The following is an 11,975-nucleotide window of genomic DNA, read 5'->3' as shown; positions in this document are numbered from 1 at the left end:
AAATAGCTTTGTAGTCTGTTACCATTTTGGGGGTAGTTGTAGTCAAAATAATTTTAATTCTTAAGAATAATGAACCTCATAAGTCCAAGATAAACATGAAAAACAATTTACTAAAATAGTGATTTAATAAAAAGTTATTTCTTTTTATTTTAAAAATCTTAAATCACATAGTAACATTACCTTGAATGAACTTGGTATTAACCTTCAGCTATAAAATGATTTTTCAATAATAAATAGAGGCATAATATCAAGGAAAGTTTTCCAATACAAATAAGAATGTTTAGAGAGGGAATCCTGGGTGGCTCTGTCAGTTGAGTGTCTGCCTTTAGCTCGGGTCATGATTCCAAGTTCCTGGGATCGAGTCGGCATTGGGTGCCTTGCTTAGCGGGGAGCGCGCTTCTCCCTCTACCTGCTGCTCCCTCTTCTTGTACCCTCTCTCTCTGACAAATAAATAAATAAAATCTTAAAAAAAAAAATAAAAGAATGTTTAGAGAGACTAAATAAAAGGGGAAACTTCTTCCACCATGAAACTGACCGAAGAAAGAGGCAAATTAAGATTTACCTAAAATAGAGTAGGAACCCATTTTATTAGAAGTAAAGCAAAATGAAGGCTTCAGCCACCCAAAGTCTCACATCAGTGATTTAATTAGAAAGGTCTTTCCTTATAAACAGGATTAATTCTAATTAGTTGAAAATTCAAATTATGCTTATAAACACTAACAAAATGCTATTATTCCATAGCATATTACTTGCACAGCACCTATCCTATAAGACATTTTATAAAAGACAAAGGTTCGTTAATTTTGCTAATGCTCCATTTTATAGATGAAGAAGCTGAAGAATTTCATTCCCTCTTAGTCCTTTGTTCATGATATTCCCACAAGGAAAATAAATAAATAAAAGCAAGTCCCAAGTATCACAAAATGAAAAGGGGAAGTAAAGTATTTTTTTTAAAGATTTACTTATTTAAGAGAAAGAGTGAGAAAGAGAGAGTATGCACCTGTGAGTGGGGGGAATGGCAGAGGGAGAGACAGAATTGCAACCAGACTCCACATGAGTCATGCCCAACATGGGGCTCAATCCCATTACCCTGAGATCATGACCTGACCTGAAATCAAGAGTCGGACACCTAACTGACTAAGCCACCCAGGCACCTCAAAAGGAGAAAGTTTTAGAAGGGTCTATAGCAGCAATCCAGAAGAGATTTGGAATTAAAAGAAATAAGTATGTATAAGTTGCAAAAATTTAAATTCTCTTCTCTCTAGCCTATTGTAATAAGGCATGAATTCAAGCTGTTGCTTTTTCCAGAGGAAAAGCTTCTTTGTAACAAAGCTCTTAGGTTTGTAACTCCTGACATCCTCTATTTTGGACTTGGTAGACATTTAGTATCCTTGGAGCAAGCTAAGTTCATGCCTTTGTTGACACCACCAGTCACAAAGTCAACCTGGCAAAGTGGAGGTCCTTTATGGAGACCTGCCCTACTCTATAGGGCCAGCTCAGCTCCTGACCTGCTGCTCTGGGACTGAGATCTCAATTAGGAAAAGCTCACAGCCTGGCAGGTAGGAGCAAAAGGCTGTCTGACCCAACAAACAGAGAAACACACCTGCTGAGATCCTCTTATGAGCTGCCCAAAGCCATTGTAAGTCCGTGTCCCAGGCCTTGAGTTGGGGTTGCGGGAGTACTAGAGAAAGCAAGAGACAAATAGAAAAAACAAACCCAAGGGACCTTTGTTGTTGCTACCTGCTTTCTTCCAGATGAACTCCTATGCTCCTATAGTTAGTTTACCAGTCGAGCCTAGGGCAGGAGAGGAAGACCAAAAGATGTGTTTGGGGAAGAGGGAGGGGCTGGGTCAAAGAAGACCTGCACTGCTCTCCATATTGAAGAGCTCAGATTTCGTCCAGGAGGAATTTGGAAACAGATAAAGGTTTCTAACAAAGAAATGCGCTTGAGAATGAGCATTCTGGCTAGTGCATCATGGAGTGAAGTGAGCAAGAACTGTCTTGTCCATCACTGAAGCACAGTGTCTGGAGTAAAATAACCTAGTAGATGCTCAATAAATATCTCTTGACTGGATGCATGAATGAATGAGTGAATGGATAATTTTAGTTGGGAAGAAAGAAGAGCCTGGCAAAGAGCTCACTTTGTTGAAGGTTGCCAATATTATCTTAATTGCAAGACAAATGAGATTTCCTAATGTGTGTGTATGGGGTGTGTGTGTGTGTGTTAACACTTTCTTTTTTTTTTTTTTTAAAAGATTTTATTTATTGATTTGACACAGAGAGAGAGAGATCACAAGTAGGCAGAGCAGCAGGCAGAGAGAGAGGGGGAAGCATGTTCCCTGCCAAGCAGAGAGCCCGATGTGGGGCTTGATCCCAGGACCCTGAGATCATGAACTGAGCTGAAGGCAGCGGTTTAGCCCACTGAGCCACCCAGGCGTCCCAACACTTTCTACTTCATAGAAATGATCATGTCTTTTAGGCACTTTCATTGGGGGGGGGGCACAAAGACAATTAAGTAAACTATTAACAAATTATGACTGGAATCATGAAACCATGGGCCAGGATAGGGAATAGCAAAGGAGACCTATTTTGGAGGAGATGATGGAGGAAAATCTCCCTGAGAATGTGATATTTAAGCTGAGCCCCAAAGGAGGAAAAAGAATTAACTACGTGAAGAACCAATGTAAGGGCTTTACAGGAAGAGGAAGAGCTTATGCAAAGACTCTGAGGCAGGAAAGAGCTCATTTTGTTCCAAACACTGCAAGAAGACCAGAGTGACTAGAGCTCAAAGCCTGAGCAGGGAAACAATAGGCAGGGCAGATCACTCAGGACTGGCGTATCAGGAGCTGACAGCTTCGTCTAGCCAACCCATTCCCATTCCGGCATGAGGAATGAAAGGAATCTAAGAGAGGCAGCAGAACACATAAGAACTGTAAGTATGAGGGGAATTTCAGACCAGGTCTGTTCTAGATCTTCCCCAGAGGGATTGCTATAGCCTCGAAATACTCTAAAGGGAATGGAGTGGGTGCACTGAGAATAAAGACTCCGAGGAGATGCTCGGGAAGTCATATTCCTGGGTAACCAGCCTTTCTCCCCAGGAAAAAGTGTCACTCACCTGCCTCATGGAAAGAGTGCATTTTTTTGGTTTTTATTTTTCCCTTCAACATTATAGACCACCCCAAAGTAAAATGCACAAAGTGAAAAAATGTGAAAGAAATAAACAGGGGTGAGGGGGAGAAGTTGCCAAGGAGGTGCAGAGCTTAGAAAGGAGAATTACCTTTTTTTTTTTTTTGCCCTTTTTTTCCCCATGCTTCCCCTCATCCTTTTCCTAACGGAGACTGGACTGGCTGGTGTAGGATTAGGTGGCACAGAGGGAAGAGTTTGGTTTTGTTTTTTTCTTTTTAACCTCCTATCCTCCTTCAACTTAGTGTATGTTATATTTTTAACCTGAACAAAGGGATGTTCTCTTTACAGTGGGGACAATGTCCTTTTCTTTTATTCTCTTTGATAATTCCTGATTATAGGTCTTCAGATTTTGCTTGTAGCTCCATAGTTCCATTAACTTGTCTAGGAAAAGACATTTTGTAGCTAAAAGCAGATGGGATTCCAGTACTGAAAGGAGGAAGTGTGTAACCCCTATGAACTGGGAAAGTCTGTGAGATGAAGGACTAGTTATATCTTGGGTATCTTGAAACACCAGGTGGGACTTCTCCCTGAGGATCATTCACACTTAGCGTTAATAAATATGGGGAAAACCCCAGATCTACCATTTACACTACAAGACCTTGAACAAATTACTTTAGTGGTTCAAAAAATAACTTTTCTATAACTCTTTGTTTTTCTTAGTGATCATTAATGGGTCATGAAATCAGTTTATCAGCTTGACAATTTTTTTTTTTAAGAAATAGAATAGAATAGAAATTAATAGAGGGTTTTTGCTTTGTTTAGTTTTGTTTTTGCTTATGGTAAGGGTTAAGTATCGTTCTGGAACTTTTTTCATATATGTTTACTGTCACAATTTCAAATACATTGCTTCTTACGGGTAGTGTAGTAATTAAAGAAGTTTGAAAAATCTGATAACTTAGTTTCTAGCTCCCATTTCCCAAGTAGGGAAAGGGTTAAAATTGTACGTTAAGCCCTATTCAGCATTTTTCAGTTTCAAATTGTCTATTTGGGGGTTTATTTCCATTCTCCCCTCCCCTTTTACTTGCTTTTCCTTCTCTTGTGTTCCTCCTTCCTTCTTAGACTGGACAGTCTTAGTCACAGTATTTGGTCTTAATGGCATTAGAGCCTCAAGGAGACAAACCAAGCAACAGTAAACCCCTAACTTACCAAGAAAGAGAGAACAGGAAAAGCTTCTTAAACTAACATTGTAGGGGCGCCTGGGTGGCTCAGTGGGTTAAGTCTCTGCCTTTGGCTCAGGTCATGATCTCAGGGTCTGGGATCAAGCCCCACATTGGGCTCTCTGCTCAGCGGGGAGCCTGCTTCTCCCTCTCTCTCTGCCTGCTTCTCTGCCTACTTGTGATCACTCTCTCTGTCAAATAAATAAATAAAATCTTAAAAAAAAAAACATTGTATACTATGCATATAATCTGCATATGAGCCTCAGTTTCCCTATCTGTTAAACTTGCTTAAACATGCTGAAGATCAGATTTTCTTAATATTTAAATGTCTGCCACATTTTAGGTATGAGATAAACATACTGCTCTTACATTGTTCTAAGGCTTTCTCTAAGCTAGCCCTTGGTCTCCGAGAACTTAGGCTGGGATATGGATGGATATGGTACATAGAGACAGCAAAATGAAAACAAATCAATAAATACATCAGTGGAGTGGAAGGTATTTATATCATACTCAAGTCAAGTGTGTTTTATGGCCCATGGCCAAGCAAGATATCTTAACTGATGAATCCTCCAGGAGACTACCTCCAACATATTCAGATTAAAAATCAAAAAAACACAAGTATAGTTAAACTGCACGGGCACAGGCAGGGCTAACGAACTATAAGCAAGACTGAGTGGTGAATGGGATGTTCCTAATCCCCCTGCCTCCCTGCCTTGCTCCCTTGTCACAGCCTGGTAACAGTCCTCTCATTGAGCATGTGGTTGTCTTCATTTTCCTTTCTCAACCCAACCTCCCCAACCTCCCTGAGAAGATTCTGATAGCCTGTAAAATAAGTGACACCACAAATAAAATCCATTCTTATGGAAGTGTTCCTGTGGGAGATATATATACATATATATGTAATTTTTTTCTTCAAGAAATTTCCAACAGGATCAAGGAACTTAAAGGAAACTTAATTTAACCCCCCAATGGGCATAGCAGTTGATGGGATGGCTAGTGAGAGGAAAAAAGGACCCATAGTCTAGCCTGCCCATAGGGCACACCCTTTCCATCTGAAGACCCTCTGCCCTATCCCTGAAGCAACTGAGATAGAGAAACGCCTCTACCCTCTCAGCACTGAAGCTTGCCTGCCTAACAGGAAATGAAAGGCCTCAACCCACCAGGTGATTATACCCTAATCTGTCTCCCACTTTATTGCTGTATTGGTCAGAGTTAAGAAAGAAAAATCCAACTGAGTACATTTTAAGATCTCATTGGCTTTATTAAATGATTTATGAACCCAGCAGCACCCTAGCTAGCAAGTGGGAGCTCTGAGCTTGTGTACAAAATGGAAAGTTTATATAGAAAGAGGGTGGGGCAGGAAGCTAATAAGCAAAGGAAAGGAAAGGATTGTTCCTTATCATGCAGATTTCCTCATCTTCCTTTGGGGGTTGAGGAGGCCTACTGATCCGAAAATTCTTGACTGACCAGTTAAGACTACATTTCTGGGAAAGTTTGAAACTGCAGTTAGGTCAGGTATTAAGTCCTGGTTTTTGTGATTTGGCCTAAGTGAAGCCATTTTTGGCCTGTGATTTTTCTTTTTAACAGGTTCTTCAGAGAAATAGAACTGATAGGATATACATAAAGAGAGGGAGAGAGAGATTGAGATTGAAACCTAGACTTATTTGAAGGAATTTTCTCCACATGATCACGGAAGCTGTTAAGTCCAAAATCTCTGTTGTAGATGAGTGGGCTGGAGACCCAGGGAACAGCCAGTGTTGTGGTTGAAGGCTGTCTGGTGGCAGAATTCCTTCTTGCTCTGGGGAGATTAGTCTTTTGTCCAGCTCGGGCTTTCAGTTGATTCTTGCGGGAGGTGGATGAGCCCCATCCACATTATGGAGGGCAATCTGCTTTACTCAAAGTCCAGCAGTTTAAATGTAACTCTCATCCCAAAACACCCCCACAGGGTCATCTGGGTGGCTCAGTGGGTTAAGCATCTGGCTTCAGCCCAGGTCATGATCCCAGGGTCCTGGGATGGAGCCCCACATGGGGCTCCCTGCTCAGCGGGAAGTCTGCTTCTCCCTCTCCCTCTGCCCCTCTCCCTGCTTGTGTGTGCTCCTGCGTGTGCACGCGCTCTTTCTCTCTCTTTCTGTCTCTGTCTCAAATAAATAAATTAAATTAAAACAACAACAAAAACCACCACCAACAACAACACCGTCACCAAAACATCCTGAATACGTATGACTAAATATCCATGTACCCTATGGTCTAGCCATGGTTAATTCATCAAAACCACTATACAGTCAGAGCTGGCCTTCCCCAGCATACCAACCTTAACCCAAACTGTTTTCCAACTGTGGCATTCTTTCAAAATTCCCAGCTTCAAAATGTTATATTCTAACACATTTTAAGTTATTCAAGTGTTTAAAGATTGATCATGCTTGTAATTCCTTCTCCTTATTTGACCCACAGAAAGATAGTTTCATACAGTTGTTCTCAGAATTTTTGCATTCAGGACCCTCTTACACATTTAAAAATTAAAAATTGTAAAGATCTTTTATTTGCATGGGTCATATCTCTAGATACTATGCTTTAGAGAAATATATATATCACATTAGAAATGAAAAATTAGACATTTAGAAATATATTTTTGTATTTCTTTCATAATAATAATGCTAACAAATATGTTAACATAGATAATATATTTTTATGATGAATAACTATTTTCCAAAACAAAAGAAGTGTGTCACCTCTTACAGTTTTGCAAATCTCTTTAATGCCTGGCTTAACAGAAGATGCTAGAATTATCATATCTGCTTCTGCATTTAAACTGTTGTACTATGTTTTGATTAAAATATATAAGAAAACCCAACCTCACACAAATGTGTCACTGGAGATGGGAAGACTTGCCCAGGTCTCTTTGGACTATACTTTGAGATCCACTGGTTTTATAGAACTACCTCTCCTTGTGAGTCAGAGACCCCAGGTCCTCATCTCTGTTTTGTCGGTAACCAGCTGTGCCTTATCCAAACAAGTCAAGGAGTGAACATATATGTTGAACACCTCCTATATGTATAGGAGGTGTTCAGGCAGAGTGTATATAGCATTTAATGGAATCTTATAACCACCTACACCATAAGCCGTTACATGATGGTAAATGCTTAACAACCAGGGGGGAATTAGTCCAAGATACTCACATGGGTGTGACTTTTATTGTAGAATGGGACATCAAACCCTAGAATAATGACCGCACTTTAATCTACTGCCTGTGTGAATCAGTGCACACCCCTGATTACTTCTTTCCTATGAAGATGATGATTTGGTGTCCAGGTACCTGCTTTTCCCATAAACCCCTCTACTGAATTAATGGAAGTTTTTCCTTAATGTATGCTGTAAAATGTATTTGGTGAAGTGTGGTTAGCATTAAATTACTGGTTTCTGTTTCCGTCTCTCCTGTTCCTCCACCCCAAGGCATATGGGACAGGTGAGGGAAAAAGCAGGTATCTGAGGAAGTAAGGGTAGGTAAAGGAGGGGGAAGAGATGTAGTGGGAGGGGAAGAGTGAAATTTGAATTTGAATAGTGAAGTAGGGTTCATCAGAAGAGGAAAGGGGGGAGTTAGGGTTCACTCCTGTGAAGGTCAGCAGGTTAAGGTTAGCATGTTAGTGGAGCTCTAATTTGTAGCATTTGCCAGTTTCCACAGTATAAATACTTCCATCATGGCCAGCTTCAAGCTTCCAATCTGACACTTGGACAAGGAGTTGGGAATAGATGTACACAATCGGCGTTCAAGAGCTGCTGCCCACTTGAGCCTCTCCTTTTCACAGCAGACAGAAGGATGAAACTGAGGAGATTAAAGGACTCAAGTGAGAACATGCAAGCAGAGACACATCCCCAGTACACTAAACAAAGTGAATTCAGATTATATTTAGTATAAATTCAGTCACAGAAACAGAAATACATCTGTGTATGAATTAACTGTACATAAATGATAAAAAAAAAAAAATGGCCAGACAGCTATGTACTGAACTATGCATACTGATTTATTTGGGGGAAAGCAGTGAACTAAGAATGAAGAGGACAAATAATTTTTATTTTTTATTCTCTTTATTTCTGTATTGTTTTAGGTTTTTTACAGAGGCTGTAACTATGCCTTCCTTGTATAATTTAAAATAAAACATTTTTCAAGAGATGTAGGATGGATTAGATTTTAATTAGATAGCCTTAATATATATGATTTCAAAAATTTCAAAGGGCTTCAGAGCAGACTGGTAAATATCAGAGAAAGAAAGAGAGAGAGGAAAAAAAGACTGTATCTTGTTGTGGTACAACTTCTGCCAGGTCCCTTAGCGATTCTCTTTTCAAATAATTTCTCTCCAGTGACTAAAATTATAGTATTGAACATAAAATGTATTATATTTCCTGGCTAATTAGAAAGGCCAGTAGCTTTTTGAGTAGACTAAAATGAAAATGAAACTTTAGTCTCATATGTAGCCTGGACTTAGGTCTTAGTTTGTCAATAACGTCTTAGCTCAGTTGGGTAAATCTGGGGTCAGCACAAACAAGCTTCAGGTTGTTAACCTCTTATTCTCGGTGTGTGTGTGTGTGTGTGTGTGTGTGTGTGTGTGTGTGTGTGTTCATGAGCATATGCATGTGTTGGGGTGGGGGTGCTTCTTTTGATGACCTGGGCTAAGTAAGGAAGAACAGAAAGGCAGTTTTCTCACCAGGATAGTTTTCTCACATGTTCCACAAATTAAGGATTAACTTACCTGTTAAAATCTTCTTCTAAGGGTAAGAATAAGAATCATCAATACCTGGGGGCACCTGGGTGGCTCAGTGGGTTAAAGCCTCTGCCTTCTGCTCAGGTCATGATCCCGGGGTCCTGGGACCGAGCCCCACATTGGGCTCTCTGCTCAGCAGGGAGCCTGCTTCCTCCTCTCTCTCTGCCTGCTTCTCTGTGATCTCCATCTGTCAAATAAATAAATAAAATCTTTAAAAAAAAAAAGAGTCATCAATACCTGGACATAAATTAATTTAGATGGGCAATTGTCTTGCTTTTAACCTTACGGCAAAAACTTAAAGAATAGGATAACTAGGGAGGATGAAAAAGGTTTTTGTAGAATGGGGCACCAAATGTGGGGGTGTGGGGGGAAGGGTCGCTAGAGAAAAGGCAGCCTGGATGTGAATCTAGTCTTTCCCTTTTTTAATTTTTCCAGTCCTAGTGCAAATTTCTTACCTTCTCAGATACCAAATTTCCTGTACTATACAAAAGGGATTGTATAAATGACAAGATTGTTGTAAAGACATATATATATGTGTGTGTGTATATATATATATATATATAAAATATCTGGCATAGAGCCTCAGACATAGTGACTAGTCAATAAATGGTAGTTATTAATTTGGGTGACAAGAAAGGATAGCCAAAAGAATTGAAGGAAATTCTCTGAAGTGAGATACATTTAAATAAGCTTCAGCTTTGTAAATTACTTTTTTAAAAAGATTTATTTATTTACTTATTTATTTGAGAGAGAGAGAACACACAAGGTGGAGGTGGGGGAGCAGAAGGAGAGAGAGTCCTAAGCAGACCCTGATATGGGACTTGATCCCATGACCTGAGCTGAAACCAAGAGTCAGATGCTTAACCAACTTCACCGCCTGGTTGCCCCTATAAATAACTTTTAATTTAAGCACCTACAGGTTGGGTTATCAGATGTCAAATGTTGGAGCCAGCCACTTTCTGAAAATGGGTACCTAGCATAGGCATACCAGAAACTGAGAGGTATAGAAAAGGGTGTGAAAAGAAGACAAAGGAAAACTCCATTCCATGATGACAGAGGGAACCTACAATCCTGTTTCTCAAATGCATGCTTATGGGCAAGAGGAGATTAAGCAAGGATGATGGATGGTTACCATTCCTCTTTAACTCAGAAAACAACCCCAGTGGGCAGCCCAGGCTAGCTGGTCCTAATGCCCTCTTCCTAGAGCAAGAATATGACGTGTTAATGTGTACTGTGCCTCACCTGTAAGTAGCAAGGATGCTTCCGATAATGAATTAGATGAGGGAGGCCAGTTCTCCTCAGGCACTCTCAATTCAAATAGAGGGCAGAGAAGAATGGCATGTGTGAAAAGCAAAGGCAACAGACAGGGACAGAGATTAGTTTCTGCCATCAGTCATCACTGACAATGGGCATTTTTGAGATTATTGTGATGGTCAAGGAAAAAGCCTTATAGGGGAAAATGAATCTTTTGGAAAGATGTGAGGTTGCTTAATCCAGAAGACAGAGGAGGGGTTTGAAGGCGAATAAGACTGGAGTGATGGGAGAGAAAGATTGCTAACAGAGAATTTTGAAATGACTGAAGCAAAGAGAGGAAGGAAGATTAGTTTGCAATAGTTGAGGTGCGGCCTGACACAGGTAAATGTGGTGTGATGACGGTGATAACAGTGATTCCCAAGCTTATAAAGGGTGTAACGCTAAACTATCCTTATGGTTTATAAATTACTTCCACATCCATCCTTTCATCCTTTCATCCCCCTCCCCCAGCACCGTGACCCATGATACCCCACAGATACATAGAGATGGTAAACAAATTGTCAGAATTCAACAACTGAATTCATTCAAAAAGCTGTCAACATTAGAACTGGGGGAAGTGGGGGGATGCCAAATACCAAGTTTCTAAACTCACAGATTCATCACAACTTTAAATGAATTTAAGTGTCGGAGGAAAAAAAAAATTTGGCTATTAAAATGTACAGTTAAGCTTTGCACAGTGGCGGTATCGTAGCCAATGAGGTTTATCTGAGGCGCGATTATTGCTAATTAAAATGTACAGTTAACTATATTATTTTTCTAGGACTATGAATTCTCCATCACAGAAAGTGTCCCTTAATATTAGCTAGAATCTCCACATTCCAAGTAGCAGTGGTAAAAAATCCAGTCCACTCAATAATATTCAACCAATCTAGGTAACCGGATTGTCTCGATACACTGGCCATTTCCCCCTCTCTACCTAATATTACTGTAAAATACTTGAAAATCTAAATTAAAATAGTTGCTGTAAAAGAGGCATAAAGGATTAAAATAAAAATGGCAAGGACAACTGCTAGCAAAAGCATTGTAGGGACTGCAAATATTACATTTAACTCCACATTAATTCTCTGAAGGAATTTAACACAATTTCTCCCATTCTAACTCAAAAATTAATTTCTGTATATTGTCCTTGAGATTTGGATTGGGAATGAAAAGGAGAAAACCGTTGAAAGTGTGAAGATTTTATATGAATTAATCAACCAAGAGTTCAGACACTGGGGACTGAAGATTAAACTTTATAGTTTAAAAACCCAAGGACAGTACTTTTTCTCATGAGTGTACCTCACATCAAAAAAGTCTCTGCTGATATATATGTCTCATTTACAACATTCAAGTTGAGAGGTAGTCTTTATGACATCCCAATGAGAAGGTACAAAGAGGTTAAACAATTTATAAAAAAGTCAAGGAGGATTCAAAATTAGAACAAAATGGCCTCAGTCCTGGCATTATCTGTATTCTAGATGCAAAGATAATTTGTTTCTCTGTCCATTTATGTTAAAGCCCCTGGTGGGTGAGACATGCCAGCCTTGAAAACTCAGAGAAAGAAACTTGTTATTGTCTGTGGG

The 11,975-nt window shown here is 39.7% G+C and overlaps 1 pseudogene; it reads left to right on the top strand.

Annotated features, from left to right (window-relative positions):
- The first annotated feature begins 11,078 nt into the window (after nt 1-11,078).
- Nucleotides 11,079-11,231, top strand: LOC123939442 (annotated as a pseudogene).
- The last annotated feature ends 744 nt before the right edge of the window (nt 11,232-11,975 follow it).

The sequence above is a fragment of the Meles meles genome, chromosome 3 (assembly GCF_922984935.1).
Source record: "Meles meles chromosome 3, mMelMel3.1 paternal haplotype, whole genome shotgun sequence".
Lineage (NCBI taxonomy): Eukaryota > Metazoa > Chordata > Mammalia > Carnivora > Mustelidae > Meles > Meles meles.
Note: the sequence above shows the minus strand (reverse complement) of the source record. Positions and strands in the feature narration are given on the sequence as shown.